Source organism: Rhinoraja longicauda, unplaced genomic scaffold (assembly GCF_053455715.1).
Source record: "Rhinoraja longicauda isolate Sanriku21f unplaced genomic scaffold, sRhiLon1.1 Scf000318, whole genome shotgun sequence".
In the NCBI taxonomy this organism is placed as follows: Eukaryota; Metazoa; Chordata; class Chondrichthyes; order Rajiformes; family Arhynchobatidae; genus Rhinoraja; species Rhinoraja longicauda.
The window spans coordinates 6,090-27,248 of record NW_027601536.1 but is presented as its reverse complement, the minus strand read 5'-3'; the positions used below and the strand labels follow the sequence as shown (position 1 = coordinate 27,248).

The window sequence follows — 21,159 nt, the reverse complement described above, 5'->3', positions numbered from 1 at the left end:
AACGGAGACCCGACCTTTGTTTTCTGGGCCGTGTCTCCGTTCCTGCTGCGGCCTACCATCGGCCCAACTCCTGGAGCTGTCGGCCACCAGGGCTCTGGTTCGCAGAGCCCGCGGATCGGACTTACCATCACCGGAGCCGGCCGTCTTCGGAGGCTGCGGGAGCGGCTGCGACTCGCCTTAGGCTCGGGCCGCGTGGATGCCGAAATCGGGAGCTCCAGCAGCGGCAGCGTGTTCACCCGCCCCCGGATCGCGGGGCTTGGGTCGAGGGACATTTCACCGTCCGGCGCGGCCTAAGATATGCCGCGGGATATTTCTCTGCTGGGCGGGGGCTTCAATGTCGGGAGCCACGACCGCCCCGACGTGCAGCAACAGCAGCAGCAGCGTGTTCGCCCGCCCCGGATCGGACATATCATCGGCGGAGCGGGCCGTCTTCGGAGGCTGCGGGAGCGGCTGCGACGCGACGCGCCTTGGGCTTGGCCCGCTGTGGACCGTCCGGTGCGGCCTGCAACCACAACAACCTGACTGCGGGCGAGGACAGCAGGAGAAGGGAAAGACATTGTGGCCTTCTATCACAGTGAGGAGATGTTTCTTTTTTGTGTGTTTTTGGGGTTGGGTGGTTTGAGTGCCTGTTTGATGCTTTTATTGTTGGACTGTGTTTTTTGGGGGTTTTGGGGTGTGTGATTTGAATGCCTATTTAATGCTTTTATTGTTGGACTGTGTTTTGGGGGTTTTTTGGGGTTGGGTAATTTGGGTGCCTGTTTAGTGGTTTTATTGTTGGACTGTAGGTGATTGAATTAACATTTGTTCAAGATGGCCGCGCCGTTGTGATTGGCTGCCTGCCACTGTATGTTTCTTTTTTTTCCTAATCAGATGTGCAGCACTTTGGTCAACGTGGGTTGTTTTTAAATGTGCTATACAAATAAATTGACTTGACTTGACTTGACTCCACCCTTTCTCTCTCTTTTTCTCCCCTTTCTCTCTCTCCCCTCTCTCTCACCCTCTCTCAATCTTTCTCTCACCCCTCTCTCTCTCCTCCCCGTCTCTCTTTCCCATTTTTCTCTCTCCCCTGTGTTATCACAGTCAGTGAAATGGCGAGCAGGAATTAATGCAGGAACTTTTTCAAATTGGAAAGAGCTGAGAAATAGCAAATGGTGTTTCTTGCAGCACATTTCCCTCCTCCCTTTCTCTCTCCCTGCATCCTTACTGCTGTCCTCTCTTTGAGCTGTGACTCTCTCTCCTATCCTCCCTATTCTCTCTCTCTGTGAACCTTTCACCCCATTACCCCTCCCTCCCCTCTCACTCCATCTCTCCCTCAGTTTCTCTCTATCTATCTGGGCGGCTCGATTGTAATCATGTAGAGTAATGGCGACATCAAGTGGACGTCAAGGGAACTGCAAACAAGCGTGGCCTCCCTCACCAACGCCTTGTAAACTGTGATCTAACGCCCCAACATCTGCACTTAATACCGTAACAAATGAAAGACATCGTGCCCAAACTTCACAGATATCCATCCTAAATGCTGCACGCTATTCCACCGCCCACTTCCCCAGCCGATCAGAATCCCAACCTCATTCTTAATATGCATCTTGGCAATCTACCATCCCACCTGCATTAAATTTTATTTGTAAAGTTAGTAATTATTCCTTTCACCATCTGAATCAATTCGTTGATATAGATGACAGACAGCAATTGTTCCACCGCTGTGTATGTCAATAGTCACGGACCTGCAGTCATAAAGTGTGGAATGGTTAATTCGGTTTGTAGATTCCATGAATCTGTTGTGACATGCTGTGTGTTCAATGTAAACCAACATCTCCTGTTCCTTGTATCTACATTCTTTATCCCCATGGTGCGGAAGAGAATATAAATGTTGAGCAGGGACGTGCTATATTCAAACGACAGAAATCAATAAATCACAACTAAACCACGAATTGGACGTTATATGAGAATGCATATTTCAGGGTCTCTGGGTTGTCACGCCTTTCATTGTCATTGGAGCTCTCTCCCTTAACTCAAGCCCAATGCAACCGCAGTAGCAGTTTCACCTGAAGACATCAACATCTTAGCAAAGCTGCAGGAAGCAGTTTCATTTGGATGAATTAATTGGCTGAAAGTCCCGTTGATATCCTGCTACGTTTCTGCATTCTGGTTGTAAAATATAAAAATGTGCATTTTGCAGATCCATTCACTGCAGCCTATTTGAGATTTCGATAAACTATCCTGAGATCTTCACACGCTTGTAACATGTAGCACGGACCAGAGTTCGATATTGCTTCTTGCATCTTTAACAACTTGATCACACTTTACACTTTCTCATTGGTTTCCTTTAGTGAAACTGGCCTTTCACTGTCGGTTGTGGTCAGAATGGGGGGGTTTGGAGCGTAGCCTTCAGATCCAGTATCTACTGATTTGGAAGCAACTCCGGACAATGAGGCAAGTTTATACCAGTTGTCCCTCTGTTCTGTGGATGGATGGATGGATGTTAGCACTGTCCCCCCCTCTCCCTCTCCCTCTCCCTCTCGTAAAGCTCGTAGCTTTTTGAGTTTGTTTGTACGTGGGTGAATCTCTCTCTCTCTCCCTCCTTCCCTCCCTCCCTCCCTCCCTCCCTCTCTCCCCTCCCTATCTCACCCCCCTCCCCCTCTCTCTCCCTCCCTCTCCCTCCCTCTCTCCCTCTCTCTCTATCCCTCCCTCCCTCCCTCCCTATCTCACCCCCCTCCCCCTCTCCCTCCCTCCCTCCCTCCCCTCTCCCTCCCTCCTCCTCTCTCTCTATCCCTCCCTCCCCTCTCCCTCCCTCCCTCCCTATCTCACCCACCCTCCCCCTCTCCTCCCTCCTCCCCCTCTCCCTCCCTCCCTCTCCCTCCCTCCCTCCCTCTCCCTCCCTCTCTCTCCCTCCCTCCCTCTCTCCCTCCCTCCCTCTCTCCCTCCATCCCTCCCTCCCTTTCTCAAACTCTCCAAAACTATATATTAAAAAACTATCTCCACTTTATTCCAGAGCTCAGGGCTACACAATAGAAGCAATGATCACATTGGAGTGACCAGACATGAAGGCAGCTTCGGCCTTTGTTTTACATTCACACCTCCAACCATGTACACAATAGAGGCGATGGATGATCACAGCTTGCTACCGGCTACATTCCCTGTAGTCAGGTATCTTTGCAAACAACATCCCTTGCCTTTTGCAGTATATTCCTTTGGCCACATTTTCTTCAGTCATGGCCTGCCATCATATTTTGCCCCCATGTGGCTCCGAGAATGTGTACTGCAAAAGCCAGCGCAGACAGACAGACGAGTTGTTTGCAAAGATACATGAGGACAGGGAATGTAGCTAGTTTTAAATCTGTGACAGAGAGTTTGAATCTGGCTATTGAACCTCTGGCAGAACTAATAAGATCAGATTCAGACATTAAAGGATTTAAAGTTAATCAGGAAGATCACAAAATTACTTTATTTGCAGATGATGTCTTAATTTGTCTTACTAGACCATTGGAATCCTTAAGAAAATTATATTTCAGATTGGAAGAATACGGGAAAGTATCAGGATATAAAATTAATAAAGATAAAACTGAAATAATGCCTCTTTTTGAAGGCAATTATAACCAATGTAAAAGAGAAAGTCAGTTTAAATGGCAAAAAGAAGGCATTAAGTACTTAGGAGTTAAAGTAGATAATAAGTTAAATAATTTGTATAAATTAAATTATAAACCACTAATAAAAAAAATAGATGAGGACCTGAAGAAATGGATGAATCTTCCAATTACATTGCTAGGGAGAGTGAACTGTATTAAGATGAATATTTTTCCGAGGATACAGTATTTATTCCAAACACTGCCTATACCTTTGCCAAATAAATTTTTTCAAGAATTGAACAAAATTGTGAGGAATTTTCTTTGGAAAGGTAAAATGCCAAGAGTGTCTCTGGAAAAATTAACATGGAAATTATTATCTGGCAGCACAAATGAGTTTTATTTCATCCTTTTATCAAGAGGGTGGAAAAACAGCATGGGTTAAAATTGAAATGGGTAAAATAAAAGAGTTATGTCCAGAAGAATTTATATATAAATGGGAAGCGAAGCTATTAGTTAAGGATAAAGAGTCACCTTTGATAAAACATTTAATTAATACATTGTTGAAAACAGTTAAAGTTAATGATAAAAGATTTGTTTTAACAGCTAAAACTCCATTAGTAAAAAATAGATTATTGCCGTTTGCTTGGAATAATTAAATACTACAAGTCTGGGAACAGAAGGGTATTAAACATATAGGAGATTGCTATGAAGGAAATAACTTTTTGACATTTTCTCAATTGAGAAATAAATATCAAATTCCAGGGAATAGTATTTTTTTCTATTATCAATTACAATCTTTTTTAAGGACAAGTTAGGTAATTCAATGTCTCTGTTTCAGATTAAAGGAATTGAAACCTGATTCAGGGCAAGGGAATAAAAAAAATGTATATCTTCAATGTATAAATTATTACAAAAATCTAGTCAAAGATAGGAATTCAAAAATCAAGACAAAGATGGGAATCAGATCTTAATATTATCATTGATGAACCAAGTTGGAAAGATTGTGTTTAGATAGTATGAAAAATACTATTAATGTGAGATATAGTTTAGTACAATATAATTTTTTACATCAACTATATTTAACCCCGAAAAAATTAAACAATTTAAAACCAAACTCATCTGAAATTTGTTTTAGATGCAACCAAGAAGTGGGTACTTTTTTACACTCCACATGGGCATGTCAGAAGGCAACTCCTTTTTGGAAAGACCTAAAACATTGTTTTGGAACAATTGATGAATAAGATCATACCAATGGATTCAAAGTTGTTTTTATTGGGAGATACAAAAGGAATATTACCATAGCTAATTTTAGATAAACATCAGGAAAGATTTCTCAAAATAGCAATAGCAGTAGCAAAAAAATGTGTAGCGGTCACTTGGAAAGATTAAAATGAAATAAGATTTGAAAGATGGTTTGCAGAAATGTGTAGTTGTATCCCATTAGAAAAAGCTACGTATAATCTGAGAAATGGATATGACTTCTTCTTGAAGGTGTGGAACCCATTCATTTTAAAGCTAGGATTAAGAATTGGAAATATTTAAATTCAGGATTGTTTTGATACCTTTAATAAGAATTTAATAAGAAATTACCCAGAAGTGTCTCATTCTGGACTCCAGGTTTCTTTCTTTCTCTCTTTCTTTTTCTTTTTCCTTCTTTTTAACTGGGGGGGTGGGGGAAAGGGGGGGTGGTGGGAGGGGAGATAATACAGAACAATACATGTATAATCGAACACTGAAAAAGTCTGGTCTACCCCAACAGCTGCTGACGACCTTCTACCGCTGCACCATAGAGAGCATCCTAACGCATGGCATCCCTGTGTGGTACATCAGCTGCACGGAGGCAGAAAGGAAAGCTCTACAGCGGGTAGTCCATAGAGCTCAGAGGGCCATCGGAACACAGCTACCAGACTTGGAGGGCATCTACAACACACGATGCCTCAGAAAAGCCACCAGCATCCACAAAGACTCTTCACACCCCTGCAACAGTCTGTTCGAACTCCTTCCATCGGGCAGACGATACAAGGCCTTCTATGCCCGCACCTCCAGACTCAGGAACAGCTTCATCCCCAGGGCCATAGCTGCTATGAACCGGTCCTGCTGAGCCGGATGGCCACAACGCATAGATCAACTTGCACTTTACCCTGTCCAAAACTGTTACCACTGTTTCGTTTCGTTGGGTTGCTGCTGTCTAAATTACCTAAATTATTGCATCGTATGGGAGGCGCATTCCCAATCTCGTTGTACCCCTGGGTACAATGACAATAAAGATATATTGTATTGTATTGTATAATGTAGTTATTATTGCTTACTATGAAATGTAACTTGTATGAGTTCTGTTAAAACTTAAATAAAATTTATTTTAAAAAAAAAAAGAGAGTTTGAATCTGTGGGATTCTCTGCCTCAGAGGGCAGTGGAGGCCAATTCTCTGAATACATTCAAGAGAGAGCTAGATAGAACTCTTAAGGATAGCGGAGTCAGGGGGTATGGGGAGAAGGCAGGAACGGGGTACTGATTGAGAATGATCAGCCATGATCACATTGAATGGCGGTGCGTACAGGCTCGAAGGGCCGAATGGCCTCCTCCTGCACCTATTGTCTATTGAAACATACAGAATAGTGAAAGGCTTGAATAGAGTGGATGTGGAGAGGATGTTTCCACTGGTGGGAGAGTCTAGGACTAGTCATAGCCTCAGAATTAAAGGACAGAGAGTCCTTTAGGAAGGAGATGAGGAGAGATTTCTTTAGTCAGAGGGTGGTGAATCTGTGGGATTCTTTGCCACAGAAGGTTGTGGAGGGCAAGTCGGTAGATATTTGTAAGACAGAGATAGATAGATTCTGAATTAGTACAGGTGTCAGAGGTTATGGGGAGAAGGCAGGAGAATGGGGTTGGGAGAGAGAGATAGGTCAGCCATGATTGAATGGCGGAGTAGACTTGATGGGCCGAATGGCCCAATTCTACTCCTATCATGACAACGGCAAGCCGAGGCCTAGCTGGTGGAGTTTGGTGACGAGCTTGGTGGGGGATGAGCGTGTTTGAAGGCAGAGCTAGAGTCAATGAGTAGCATCCTCGCGTACGTGCCCTGTCTCTCCAGGTGAGTCAGGACAGTGCGAAGAGCCAGAGAGATGGCGTCCTCTGTGGATGTGTTTGCACATTGACGCGTGTCCAGTGAGTCAGTGATGCTGGATTTGATGTGTGAGAGGGCCAGCCTTTCAAAGCACGCTGGATAAATGTGAGGTTGACCACTTTGGTGGCAAGAACGGGAAAGCAGACTATTATCTGAATGGTGGCCGATTAGGAGAAGGGGAGATGCAACGAGACCTGGGTGTCGTGGTGCACCAGTCATTGAAAGTAGGCATGCAGGTGCAGCGGGCAGTGGAGAAAGCCAATGGTATGTTGGCATTCATAGGGAGGGGATTTGAGTATAGGAGCAGGGAGGTTCTGCTGCAGTTGTACAGGGCATTGGTGAGACCGCACCTGGAGTATTGTGTACCGTTTTGGTCTCCTAGTTTGAGTTTAGGAGCAAAGGGGTCCTTCTGCAGTCGTACAGGGCCCTGGTGAGTCCGCACCTGGAGTATTGCGTACAGTTTTGGTCTCCTAATCTGAGGAAAGACATTCTTGCCATAGAGGGAGTACAGAGAAGGTTCACCAGATTGATTCCTGGGATGGCAGGACTTCCATATGAAGATAGACTGGATAGACTCGGATTGTACTCGCTGGAATTTAGAAGATTGAGGGGAGAAACGTACAAAATTCTTAAGGGGTCGGACAGGCTAGATGCGGGAAGATTGTTCCCGATGATGGGGAAGTCCAGAACCAGGGGTCACAGTTTAAGGATAAAGGGGAAGTCTTTTAGGACCGAGATGAGAATGTTTTTTTCACACAGAGAGTGGGTACTGATTGAGAACGATCAGCCGCGATCACATTGAATGGCGGTGCGTACAGGCTCGAAGGGCCGAATGGCCTCCTCCTGCACCTATTGTGAGAGAGAGGAGGGGGGGGAGAGAGAGAGGGAAGGGGAGCCAGCAAGCAAGGACAAACATTGACACAAAGAAACAGCGAGCACATGTGGCGGCCGTTTTGTTGAAAGAAACAGTGAGCACATGTGGCGGCCATTTTGTTGAAAGAATCAGTGAGCACATGTGGCCCTTCATAAGCCCACAACTTCCCCAAGGCTCAGCGATCCCACCAATTATCAATTAGCAGCCCGCCCGACGGGCGACATTGTCCACACCCAGTCACCACCTCTTGCTATTAAAAGATATTTTATAAATTAAAGCTCGTAGCTTTTTGAGGTATAAAATATCTTTTTAATAACAAGATTAAATAGCTCTCCCCCTTCTCTTTCCCTTCCTCTCTCTCTCCCCCTCTCTCTCCCCCTCCTCTCTCTCCCCCTCCTCTCTCCCTCCCTCACTCCATCCCTCCCTCTCTCCCTCCCTCCCTCTCTCTCCCCCAAACAAAAAACTATGAGCTTTAATTTATAAAATATCTTTTTAATAACAAGATTAAATAGCTCTCCCCCTTCTCTTTCCCCTCCTCTCTCTCTCCTCCTCTCTCTCCCCCTCCTCTCTCTCCCCCTCCTCTCTCTTCCCCTCGTCTCTCCCTCGCTCACTCCATCCCTCCCTCTTTCCCTCCCTCCCTCTCTCTCCCCCAAACAAAAAACTATGAGCTTTAATTTATAAAATATCTTTTAATAGCAAGAGGTGGATAGCCATCATGCCCCATCTACACTAGTCCCACCCGCCCACACCGTCCATCATGCCCCATCTTCAATTGTCCCACCTGCCCACACTGACCAACATGCCCCATCTACAATAGTCCCACCCGCCCACACTGACCAACATGCCCCATCTACACTAGTCCCACCCGCCCACACCGTCCATCATGCCCCACCTACACTAGTCCCACCTGCCCACACAGACCAACATGCCCCATCTACACTAGTCCCACCTGCCCACACCGGCCAACATGCCCCATCTACACTAGTCCCACCTGCCCACACCGACCAACATGCCCCATCTACACTAGTCCCACTTGCCCACACTGACCAACATGCCCCATCTACACTGGTCCCACCTGCCCACACAGACCAACATGCCCCATCTACACAAGTCCCACCTGCCCACAACGACCAACATGGCCCATCTACACTAGTCCCACAACGACCAACATGCCCCATCTACACTAGTCCCACCTGCTCACACCGTCCAACATGCCCCATCTACACTAGTCCCACCTGCCCACACCGGCCAACATGCCCCATCTACACTAGTCCCACCTGCCCACACCGTCCAACATGCCCCATCTACACTAGTCCCACCTGCCCACACCGGCCAACATGCCCCATCTACACTAGTCCCACCCGCCCATGCAGACCAACATGTGCTAGGAGGATGCTAGGAGGCTGCAGAGTGACTTGGATAGATTAGGCGAGTGGGCAAATGCATGGCAGATGCAATATAATGTGGATAAATGTGATCTTATCCACTTTGGCGGCAAGAACAGGAAAGCAGAGTATTACCTGAATGGTGACCGATTGGGAGAAGGGGAGATGCAACGTGACCTGGGTGTCATGGTGCACCAGTCATTGAAAGCAAGCATGCAGGTGCAGCAGGCAGTGAAGAAAGCGAATGGTATGTTGGCATTCATAGCAAGAGAATTTGAGTATAGGAGCAGGGAGGTTCTGCTGCAGTTGTACAAGGCCTTGGTGAGACCGCACCTGGAGTATTGTGTGCGGTTTTGATCTCCTAATCTGAGGAAAGACTTTCTTGCCTTAGAGGGAGTACAGAGAAGGTTCACCAGATTGATCCCTGGGATGGTGGGACTTTCTTACGAGGAAAGACTGGATAGACTGGGCTTATACTCGCTGGAATTTAGAAGACTGAGGGGGGATCTTATAGAAACATATAAAATTCTTAAGGGGTTGGAGAGGCTAGATGCGGGAAGATTGTTCCCGATGTTGGGGGAGTCCAGAACCAGGGGTCACAGCTTAAGGATAAGGGGGAAGTCTTTTAGGACCAAGATGAGAAAACATTTCTTCACACAGAGAGTGGTGAATCTGTGGAATTCTCTGCCACAGAAGGTAGTTGAGGCCAGTTCATTGGCTATATTTAAGAGTTAGATGTGGCCCTTTTTGCTAAAGGGATCGGGGGGTATGGAGAGAAGGCAGGTACAGGCTACTGAGCTGGATGATCAGCCATGATCATATTGAATGGCGGTGCAGGCTCGAAGGGCCGAATGGCCTACTCCTGCACCTATTTTCTATGTTTCTAACATGCCCCATCTACACTAGTCCCACCTGCCCACACCGCCCAACATGCCCCATCTACACTAGTCCCACCTGCCCACACCGCCCAACATGCCCCATCTACACAAGTCCCACCTGCCCACACCGGCCAACATGCCCCATCTACACTAGTCCCACCTTCCCACAGTGGCTAACATGCCCCATCTACACTAGTCCCACCTGCCCACACAGACCAACATGCCCCATCAACACTAGTCCCACCTGCCCACATCGTCCATCATGCCCCATCTACACTAGTCCCACCCGCCCACACCGTCCATCATGCCCCATCTACACTAGTCCCACCCGCCCACACCGTCCATCATGCCCCATCTACACTAGTCCCACCTGCCCACACCGGCCAACATGCCCCATCTACACTAGTCCCACCCGCCCACACAGACCAACATGTGCTAGGAGGATGCTAGGAGGCTGCAGGGTGACTTGGATAGATTAGGCGAGTGGGCAAATACATGGCAGATGCAATATAATGTGGATAAATGTGATGTTATCCACTTTGGCGGCAAGAACAGGAAAGCAGAGTATTACCTGAATGGTGACCGATTGGGAGAAGGGGAGATGCAACATGACCTGGGTGTCATGGTGCACCAGTCATTGAAAGCAAGCATGCAGGTGCAGCAGGCAGTGAAGAAAGTGAATGGTATGTTGGCATTCATAGCAAGAGGATTTGAGTATAGGAGCAGGGAGGTTCTGCTGCAGTTGTACAGGGCCTTGGTGAGACCGCACCTGGAGTATTGTGTGCAGTTTTGGTCTCCTAACCTGAGGAAAGACGTTCTTGCCTTAGAGGGAGTACAGAGAAGGTTCACCAGATTTATCCCTGGGATGGTGGGACTTTCATATGAGGAAAGACTGGATAGACTGGGCTTATACTCGCTGGAATTTAGAAGACTGAGGGGTGATCTTATAGAAACATATAAAATTCTTAAGGGGTTGGAGAGGCTAGATGCGGGAAGATTGTTCCCGATGTTGGAGGAGTCCAGAACCAGGGGTCACAGCTTAAGGATAAGGGGGAAGTCTTTTAGGACCGAGATGAGAAAACATTTCTTCACACAGAGAGTGGTGAGTCTGTGGAATTCTCTGCCACAGAAGGTAGTTGAGGCCAGTTCATTGGCTATATTTAAGAGTTAGATGTGGCCCTTTTTGCTAAAGGGATCAGGGGGTATGGAGAGAAGGCAGGTACAGGCTACTGAGCTGGATGATCAGCCATGATCATATTGAATGGCGGTGCAGGCTCGAAGGGCCGAATGGCCTACTCCTGCACCTATTTTCTATGTTTCTAACATGCCCCATCTACACTAGTCCCACCTTCCCACACCGGCCAACATGCCCCATCTACACTAGTCCCACCCGCCCACACCGTCCATCATGCCCCATCTACACTAGTCCCACCCGCCCACACCGTCCATCATGCCCCATCTACACTAGTCCCACCCGCCCACACCGTCCATCATGCCCCATCTACACTAGTCCCACCCGCCCACACCGTCCATCATGCCCCATCTACACTAGTCCCACCCGCCCACACCGTCCATCATGCCCCATCTACACTAGTCCCACCCGCCCACACCGTCCATCATGCCCCATCTACACTAGTCCCACCCGCCCACACCGTCCATCATGCCCCATCTACACTAGTCCCACCCGCCCACACCGTCCATCATGCCCCATCTACACTAGTCCCACCCGCCCACACCGTCCATCATGCCCCATCTACACTAGTCCCACCTGCCCACACTGACCAACATGCCACATCTACACTAGTCCCACCCGCCCACACCGTCCATCATGCCCCATCTACACTAGTCCCACCTGCCCACACTGACCAACATGCCCCATCTACACTAGTCCCACCTGCCCACATTGACCAACATGCCCCATCTACAATAGTCCCACCTGCCCACACAGACCAACATGCCCCATCTACACTAGTCCCACCTGCCCACACCGACCAACATGCCCCATCCACACTAGTCCCACCCGCCCACACCGTCCATCATGCCCCATCTACACTAGTCCCACCTGCCCACACTGATCAACATGCCCCATCTACACTAGTCCCACCCGCCCACACTGACCAACATGCCCCATCTACACTAGTCCCACCTGCCCACACTGACCAACATGCCCCATCTACACTAGTCCCACCTGCCCACACTGACCAACATGCCCCATCTACACTAGTCCCACCTGCCCACACCGTCCAACATGCCCCATCTACACTAGTCCCACCTTCCCACACTGACCAACATGCCCCATCTACACTAGTCCCAACTGCCCACACCGACCAACATGCCCCATCTACACGAGTCCCACACCGACCAACATGCCCCATCTACACTTGTCCCACCTGCCCACACCGACCAACATGCCCCATCTACACTAGTCCCACAACGACCAACATGCCCCATCTACACTAGTCCCACCTGCCCACAACGACCAACATGCCCCATCTACACTAGTCACACAACGACCAACATGCCCCAGAGAGTGGTGAGTCTGTGGAATTCTCTGCCACAGAAGGTAGTTGAGGCCAGTTCATTGGCTATATTTAAGAGTTAGATGTGGCCCTTTTTGCTAAAGGGATCAGGGGGTATGGACAGAAGGCAGGTACAGGCTACTGAGCTGGATGATCAGCCATGATCATATTGAATGGCGGTGCAGGCTCGAAGGGCCGAATGGCCTACTCCTGCACCTATTTTCTATGTTTCTAACATGCCCCATCTACACTAGTCCCACCTTCCCACACCGGCCAACATGCCCCATCTTCACTAGTCCCACCTTCCCACACCGGCCAACATGCCCCATCTTCACTAGTCCCACCTGCCCACACCGACCAACATGCCCCATCTACACTAGTCCCACCTGCCCATACCGACCAACATGCCCCATCTACACAAGTCCCACCTGCCCACACCGACCAACATGCCCCATGTACACAAGTCCCACCTGCCCACACCGGCCAACATGCCCCATCTACACTAGTCCCACCTTCCCACACTGGCTAACATGCCCCATCTACACTAGTCCCACCTGCCCACACAGACCAACATGCCCCATCTACACTAGTCCCACCTGCCCACATCGTCCATCATGCCCCATCTACACTAGTCCCACCCGCCCACACCGTCCATCATGCCCCATCTACACTAGTCCCACCCGCCCACACCGTCCATCATGCCCCATCTACACTAGTCCCACCTGCCCACACTGACCAACATGCCACATCTACACTAGTCCCACCTGCCCACACCGTCCATCATGCCCCATCTACACTAGTCCCACCTGCCCACACTGACCAACATGCCCCATCTACACTAGTCCCACCTGCCCACATTGACCAACATGCCCCATCTACAATAGTCCCACCTGCCCACACAGACCAACATGCCCCATCTACACTAGTCCCACCTGCCCACACCGTCCATCATGCCCCATCTACACTAGTCCCACCTGCCCACACTGACCAACATGCCCCATCTACACTAGTCCCACCTGCCCACACTGACCAACATGCCCCATCTACACTAGTCCCACCTGCCCACACCGTCCAACATGCCCCATCTACACTAGTCCCACCTTCCCACACTGACCAACATGCCCCATCTACACTAGTCCCAACTGCCCACACCGACCAACATGCCCCATCTACACGAGTCCCACACCGACCAACATGCCCCATCTACACTTGTCCCACCTGCCCACACCGACCAACATGCCCCATCTACACTAGTCCCACAACGACCAACATGCCCCATCTACACTAGTCCCACCTGCCCACAACGACCAACATGCCCCATCTACACTAGTCCCACAACGACCAACATGCCCCATCTACACTAGTCCCACCTGCCCACAACGACCAACATGCCCCATCTACACTATTCCCACCCGCCCACACTGACCATCATGCCCCATCTACACTAGTCCCACCAGCCCACACTGACCAACATGCCCCATCTACACCAGTCCCACCTGCCCACACTGACCAACATGCCCCATCTACACTAGTCCCACCTGCCCACACTGACCAACATGCCCCATCTACACTAGTCCCACCTGCCCACACCGTCCATCATGCCCCATCTACACTAGTCCCACCTGCCCACATCGTCCATCATGCCCCATCTACACTAGTCCCACCTGCCCACACAGACCAACATGCCCCATCTACAATAGTCCCACCTGCCCACACCGACCAACATGCCCCATCTACACTAATCCCACCCGCCCACACTGACCAACATGCCCCATCTACACTAGTCCCACCTGCCCACACTGACCAACATGCCCCATCTACACTAGTCCCACCTGCCCACACTGACCAACATACCCCATCTACACTAGTCCCACCTGCCCACACTGACCAACATGCCCCATCTACACTAGTCCCACCTGCCCACACCGGCCAACATGCCCCATCTACACTAGTCCCACCCGCCCACACAGACCAACATGTGCTAGGAGGATGCTAGGAGGCTGCAGGGTGACTTGGATAGATTAGGCGAGTGGGCAAATACATGGCAGATGCAATATAATGTGGATAAATGTGATGTTATCCACTTTGGCGGCAAGAACAGGAAAGCAGAGTATTACCTGAATGGTGACCGATTGGGAGAAGGGGAGATGCAACATGACCTGGGTGTCATGGTGCACCAGTCATTGAAAGCAAGCATGCAGGTGCAGCAGGCAGTGAAGAAAGTGAATGGTATGTTGGCATTCATAGCAAGAGGATTTGAGTATAGGAGCAGGGAGGTTCTGCTGCAGTTGTACAGGGCCTTGGTGAGACCGCACCTGGAGTATTGTGTGCAGTTTTGGTCTCCTAACCTGAGGAAAGACGTTCTTGCCTTAGAGGGAGTACAGAGAAGGTTCACCAGATTTATCCCTGGGATGGTGGGACTTTCATATGAGGAAAGACTGGATAGACTGGGCTTATACTCGCTGGAATTTAGAAGACTGAGGGGTGATCTTATAGAAACATATAAAATTCTTAAGGGGTTGGAGAGGCTAGATGCGGGAAGATTGTTCCCGATGTTGGGGGAGTCCAGAACCAGGGGTCACAGCTTAAGGATAAGGGGGAAGTCTTTTAGGACCGAGATGAGAAAACATTTCTTCACACAGAGAGTGGTGAGTCTGTGGAATTCTCTGCCACAGAAGGTAGTTGAGGCCAGTTCATTGGCTATATTTCAGAGTTAGATGTGGCCCTTTTTGCTAAAGGGATCAGGGGGTATGGAGAGAAGGCAGGTACAGGCTACTGAGCTGGATGATCAGCCATGATCATATTGAATGGCGGTGCAGGCTCGAAGGGCCGAATGGCCTACTCCTGCACCTATTTTCTATGTTTCTAACATGCCCCATCTACACTAGTCCCACCTTCCCACACCGGCCAACATGCCCCATCTACACTAGTCCCACCTGCCGACACAGACCAACATGCCCCATCTTCACTAGTCCCACCTGCCCACACCGACCAACATGCCCCATCTACACTAGTCCCACCTGCCCATACCGACCAACATGCCCCATCTACACTAGTCCCACCTGCCCACACCGACCAACATGCCCCATCTACACAAGTCCCACCTGCCCACACCGGCCAACATGCCCCATGTACACTAGTCCCACCTGCCCACATCGTCCATCATGCCCCATCTACACTAGTCCCACCCGCCCACACCGTCCATCAAGCCCCATCTACACTACTCCCACCCGCCCACACCGTCCATCATGCCCCATCTACACTAGTCCCACCTGCCCACACTGACCAACATGCCACATCTACACTAGTCCCACCCGCCCACACCGTCCATCATGCCCCATCTACACTAGTCCCACCTGCCCACACTGATCAACATGCCCCATCTACACTAGTCCCACCCGCCCACACTGACCAACATGCCCCATCTACACTAGTCCCACCTGCCCACACTGACCAACATGCCCCTTCTACACTAGTCCCACCTGCCCACACTGACCAACATGCCCCATCTACACTAGTCCCACCTGCCCACACCGACCAACATGCCCCATCTACACTAGTCCCACCTTCCCACACCGGCCAACATGCCCCATCTACACTAGTCCCACCTTCCCACACTGGCTAACATGCCCCATCTACACTAGTCCCACCTGCCCACACAGACCAACATGCCCCATCTACACTAGTCCCACCTGCCCACATCGTCCATCATGCCCCATCTACACTAGTCCCACCCGCCCACACCGTCCATCATGCCCCATCTACACTAGTCCCACCCGCCCACACCGTCCATCATGCCCCATCTACACTAGTCCCACCTGCCCACACTGACCAACATGCCACATCTACACTAGTCCCACCCGCCCACACCGTCCATCATGCCCCATCTACACTAGTCCCACCTGCCCACACTGACCAACATGCCCCATCTACACTAGTCCCACCTGCCCACATTGACCAACATGCCCCATCTACAATAGTCCCACCTGCCCACACAGACCAACATGCCCCATCTACACTAGTCCCACCGGCCCACACCATGCATCATGCCCCATCTACACTAGTCCCACCTGCCCACACCGACCAACATGCCCCATCCACACTAGTCCCACCCGCCCACACCGTCCATCATGCCCCATCTACACTAGTCCCACCTGCCCACACTGATCAACATGCCCCATCTACACTAGTCCCACCCGCCCACACTGACCAACATGCCCCATCTACACTAGTCCCACATGCCCACACTGACCAACATGCCCCATCTACACTAGTCCCACCTGCCCACACTGACCAACATGCCCCATCTACACTAGTCCCACCTGCCCACACTGACCAACATGCCCCATCTACACTAGTCCCACACCGATCAACATGCCCCATCTACACTAGTCCCACCTGCCCACACCGACCAACATGCCCCATCTACACGAGTCCCACCTGCCCACATTGACCAACATGCCCCATCTACAATAGTCCCACCTGCCCACACAGACCAACATGCCCCATCTACACTAGTCCCACCTGCCCACACCATCCATCATGCCCCATCTACACTAGTCCCACCTGCCCAAACCGACCAACATGCCCCATCCACACTAGTCCCACCCGCCCACACCGTCCATCATGCCCCATGTACACTAGTCCCACCTGCCCACACTTATCAACATGCCCCATCTACACTAGTCCCACCCGCCCACACTGACCAACATGCCCCATCTACACTAGTCCCACCTGCCCACACTGACCAACATGCCCCATCTACACTAGTCCCACCTGCCCACACTGACCAACATGCCCCATCTACACTAGTCCCACCTGCCCACACTGACCAACATGCCCCATCTACACTAGTCCCACACCGATCAACATGCCCCATCTACACTAGTCCCACCTGCCCACACCGACCAACATGCCCCATCTACACGAGTCCCACACCGACCAACATGCCCCATCTACACTTGTCCCACCTGCCCACACCGACCAACATGCCCCATCTACACTAGTCCCACAACGACCAACATGCCCCATCTACACTAGTCCCACCTGCCCACAACGACCAACATGCCCCATCTACACTAGTCCCACAACGACCAACATGCCCCATCTACACTAGTCGCACCTGCCCACAACGACCAACATGCCGGTTTATAAATTAAAGCTCATAGCTTTTTGATAAATTTAAAAATTAAAGCTCATAGCTTTTTGATAAATTTATAAATTAAAGCTCGTAGCTTTATGATAAATTTATAAATTAAAGCTCGTAGCTTTTTGGTAAATTTATTTTATTTGATAAATTCCACTGGAATTCTCTGCCAGTGGAACTCTCTGCCACAGAAGGTAGTTGAGGCCAGTTCATTGGCTATATTTAAGAGGGAGTTAGATGTGGCCCTTGTGGCTAAAGGGATCAGGGGGTATGGAGAGAAGGCAGGTACAGGCTACTGAGCTGGATGATCAGCCATGATCATATTGAATGGCGGTGCGTACAGGCTCGAAGGGCCGAATGGTCTACTCCTGCACCTATTTTCTATGTTTCTGTTTCTATAAATTAAAGCTCGTAGCTTTTTGAGTTTGTTTGTACGTGGGTGAATCTCTCTCTCTCCCCCTCTCTCTCCCTCCCTCCCTCTCTCTCCCTCCCTCCCTCTCTCTCCCTCCCTCCCTCCCTCCCTCCCTCCCTCCCTCCCTCCCTCCCTTTCTCAAACTCTCCAAAACTATATTAAAAAGAAAAATCTCCACTTTATTCCAGAGCTCAGGGCGACACAATAGAAGCAATTATCACATTGGAGTAACCAGACATGAAGTCAGCTTCGGTCCTTGTTTTACATTCACACCTCCAGCCATGTACACAATAGAGGCGATGATCACAACTTGGGCTACATTCCCTGTAGTCAGGTATCTTTGCAAACAACATCCCTTGCCTTTTGCAGTAGATTCCTTTGGCTACATTTTCTTCAGTCATGGAAGATCACAAAATTACTTTATTTGCAGATGATGTCTTAATTTGTCTTACTAGACCATTGGAATCCTTAAGAAAATTATATTTCAGATTGGAAGAATACGGGAAAGTATCAGGATATAAAATTAATAAAGATAAAACTGAAATAATGCCTCTTTTTGAAGGCAATTATAACCAATGTAAAAGAGAAAGTCAGTTTAAATGGCAAAAAGAAGGCATTAAGTACTTAGGAGTTAAAGTAGATAATAAGTTAAATAATTTGTATAAATTAAATTATAAACCATTAATAAAAAAAATAGATGAGGACCTGAAGAAATGGATGAATCTTCCAATTACATTGCTAGGGAGAGTGAACTGTATTAAGATGAATATTTTTCCGAGGATACAGTATTTATTCCAAACATTGCCTATACCTTTGCCAAATAATTTTTTTCAAGAATTGAACAAAATTGTGAGGAATTTTCTTTGGAAAGGTAAAATGCCAAGAGTGTCTCTGTTAAAATTAATATGGAAATTTGAATTAGGTGGACTGCAATTACCAAATTTTAAAAATTATTATCTGGCAGCACAAATGAGTTGAGTTGAGTATAGGAGTTGAGTATAGGAGCAAAGATGTCCTTCTGCAGTTGTACAGGGCCCTAGTGAGACCGCACCTGGAGTACTGTGTGCAGTTTTGGTCTCCAAATTTGAGGAAGGATATTCCTGCTATTGAGGGCATGCAGCGTAGGTTCACCAGGTTAATTCCCGGAAAGGCGGGACTGTCGTATGTTGAAAGACTGGAGCGACTAGGCTTGTATACACTGTATAAACGTATAAGATTATTAAGGGGTTGGACACGTTAGAGGCAGGAAACATGTTCCCAATGTTGGGGGAGTCCAAAACAAGGGGCCACACAGTTTAAGAATAAGGGGTAGGCCATTTAGAACGGAGATGAGGAAAAACATTTCCAGTCAGAGAGTTGTGAATCTGTGGAATTCTCTGCCTCAGAAGGCAGTGGAGGCCAATTCTCCGGATGCATTCAAGAGAAAGAGTTAGATAGAGCTCTTAAGGATAGCGGAATCAGGGGGTATGGGGAGAAGGCAGGAACGGGGTACTGATTGAGAACGATCAGCCGCGATCACATTGAATGGCGGTGCGTACAGGCTCGAAGGGCCGAATGGCCTCCTCCTGCACCTATTGTGAGAGAGAGGAGAGGGAGAGAGAGAGGGAAGGGGAGCTAGCAATCACGGACAACCATTGACACAAAGAAACAGCGAGCAAATGTGGCGGCCATTTCGTTGAAAAAAACTGAGCACATGTGGCGGCCATTTTGTTGAAATAAACAGTGAGCATATGTGGCCCTTCATAAGCCCACAACTTCCCCAAGGCTCAGCGATCCCACCAATTATCAATTAGCAGCCCGCCCGACGGGCGACATTGTCCACACCCAGTCTCCACCTCTTGCTATTAAAAGATATTTTATAAATTAAAGCTCGTAGCTTTTTGAGGTGTAAAATATCTTTTTAATAACAAGATTAAATAGCTCACCCCCTTCTCTTTCCCTTCCTCTCTCTCTCCCCCTCTCTCTCCTCCTCCTCTCTCTCCCCCTCCTCTCTCTTCCCCTCCTCTCTCCCTCCCTCACTCCATCCCTCCCTCTCTCCCTCCCTCCCTCTCTCTCCCCCAAACAAAAACTATGAGCTTTAATTTATAAAATATCTTTTAATAGCAAGAGGTGGATAGCCATCATGCCCCATCTACACTAGTCCCACCTGCCCACACCGTCCATCATGCCCCATCTACACTAGTCCCACCTGCCCACACCTTCCATCATGCCCCATCTACACTAGTCCCACCCGCCCACACTGACCAACATGCCCCATCTACACTAGTCCCACCTGTCCACACTGACAAACATGCCCCATCTACACTAGTCCCATCTGCCCACACCGACCAACATGCCCCATCTACACTAGTCCCACCCGCCCACACTGACCAACATGCCCCATCTACACTAGTCCCACCTGCCCACACTGACCAACATGCCCCATCTACACTAGTCCCACCTGCCCACACCGTCCAACATGCCCCATCTACACTAGTCCCACCTGCCCACACCGGCCAACATGCCCCATCTACACTAGTCCCACCCGCCCACACAGACCAACATGTGCTAGGAGGCTGCAGAGTGACTTGGATAGATTAGGCGAGTGGGCAAATGCATGGCAGATGCAATATAATGTTGATAAATGTGATCTTATCCACTTTGGCGGCAAGAACAGGAAAGCAGAGTATTACCTGAATGGTGACCGATTGGGAGAAGGGGAGATGCAACGTGACCTGGGTGTCATGGTGCACCAGTCATTGAAAGCAAGCGTGCAGGTGCAGCAGGCAGTGAAGAAAGTGAATGGTATGTTGGCATTCATAGCAAGATGATTTGAGTATAGGAGCAGGGAGGTTCTGCTGCAGTTGTACAGGGCCTTGGTGAGACCACACCTGGAGTATTGTGTGCAGTTTTGGTCTCCTAACCTGTGGAAAGACTTTCTTGCTTTAGAGGGAGTACAGAGAAGGTTCACCAGATTGATCCCTGGGATGGCTGGACTTTCATATGAGGAAAGACTGGATAGACTGGGCTTATACACATGTGGCGGCCATTTTGTTGAAAGAATCAGTGAGCACATGTGGCCCTTCATAAGCCCACAACTTCCCCAAGGCTCAGCGATCTCACCAATTATCAATTAGCAGCCCGCCCGACGGGCGACATTGTCCACACCCAGTCTCCACCTCTTGCTATTAAAAGGTATTTTATAAATTAAAGCTCGTAGCTTTTTGAGGTATAAAATATCTTTTTAATAACAAGATTAAATAGCTCTCCCCCTT

The 21,159-nt window shown here is 49.2% G+C and overlaps 1 long non-coding RNA gene across 1 annotated transcript; it reads left to right on the top strand.

Moving 5' to 3' along the window:
* Nucleotides 1-295: 295 nt before the first annotated feature.
* Nucleotides 296-5,872, top strand: LOC144590782 (uncharacterized). Its single transcript, XR_013546556.1, has 3 exons — nt 296-574; nt 2,331-2,433; nt 5,326-5,872. It is a non-coding gene; the product is annotated as an uncharacterized LOC144590782 (long non-coding RNA).
* Nucleotides 5,873-21,159: the final 15,287 nt, after the last annotated feature.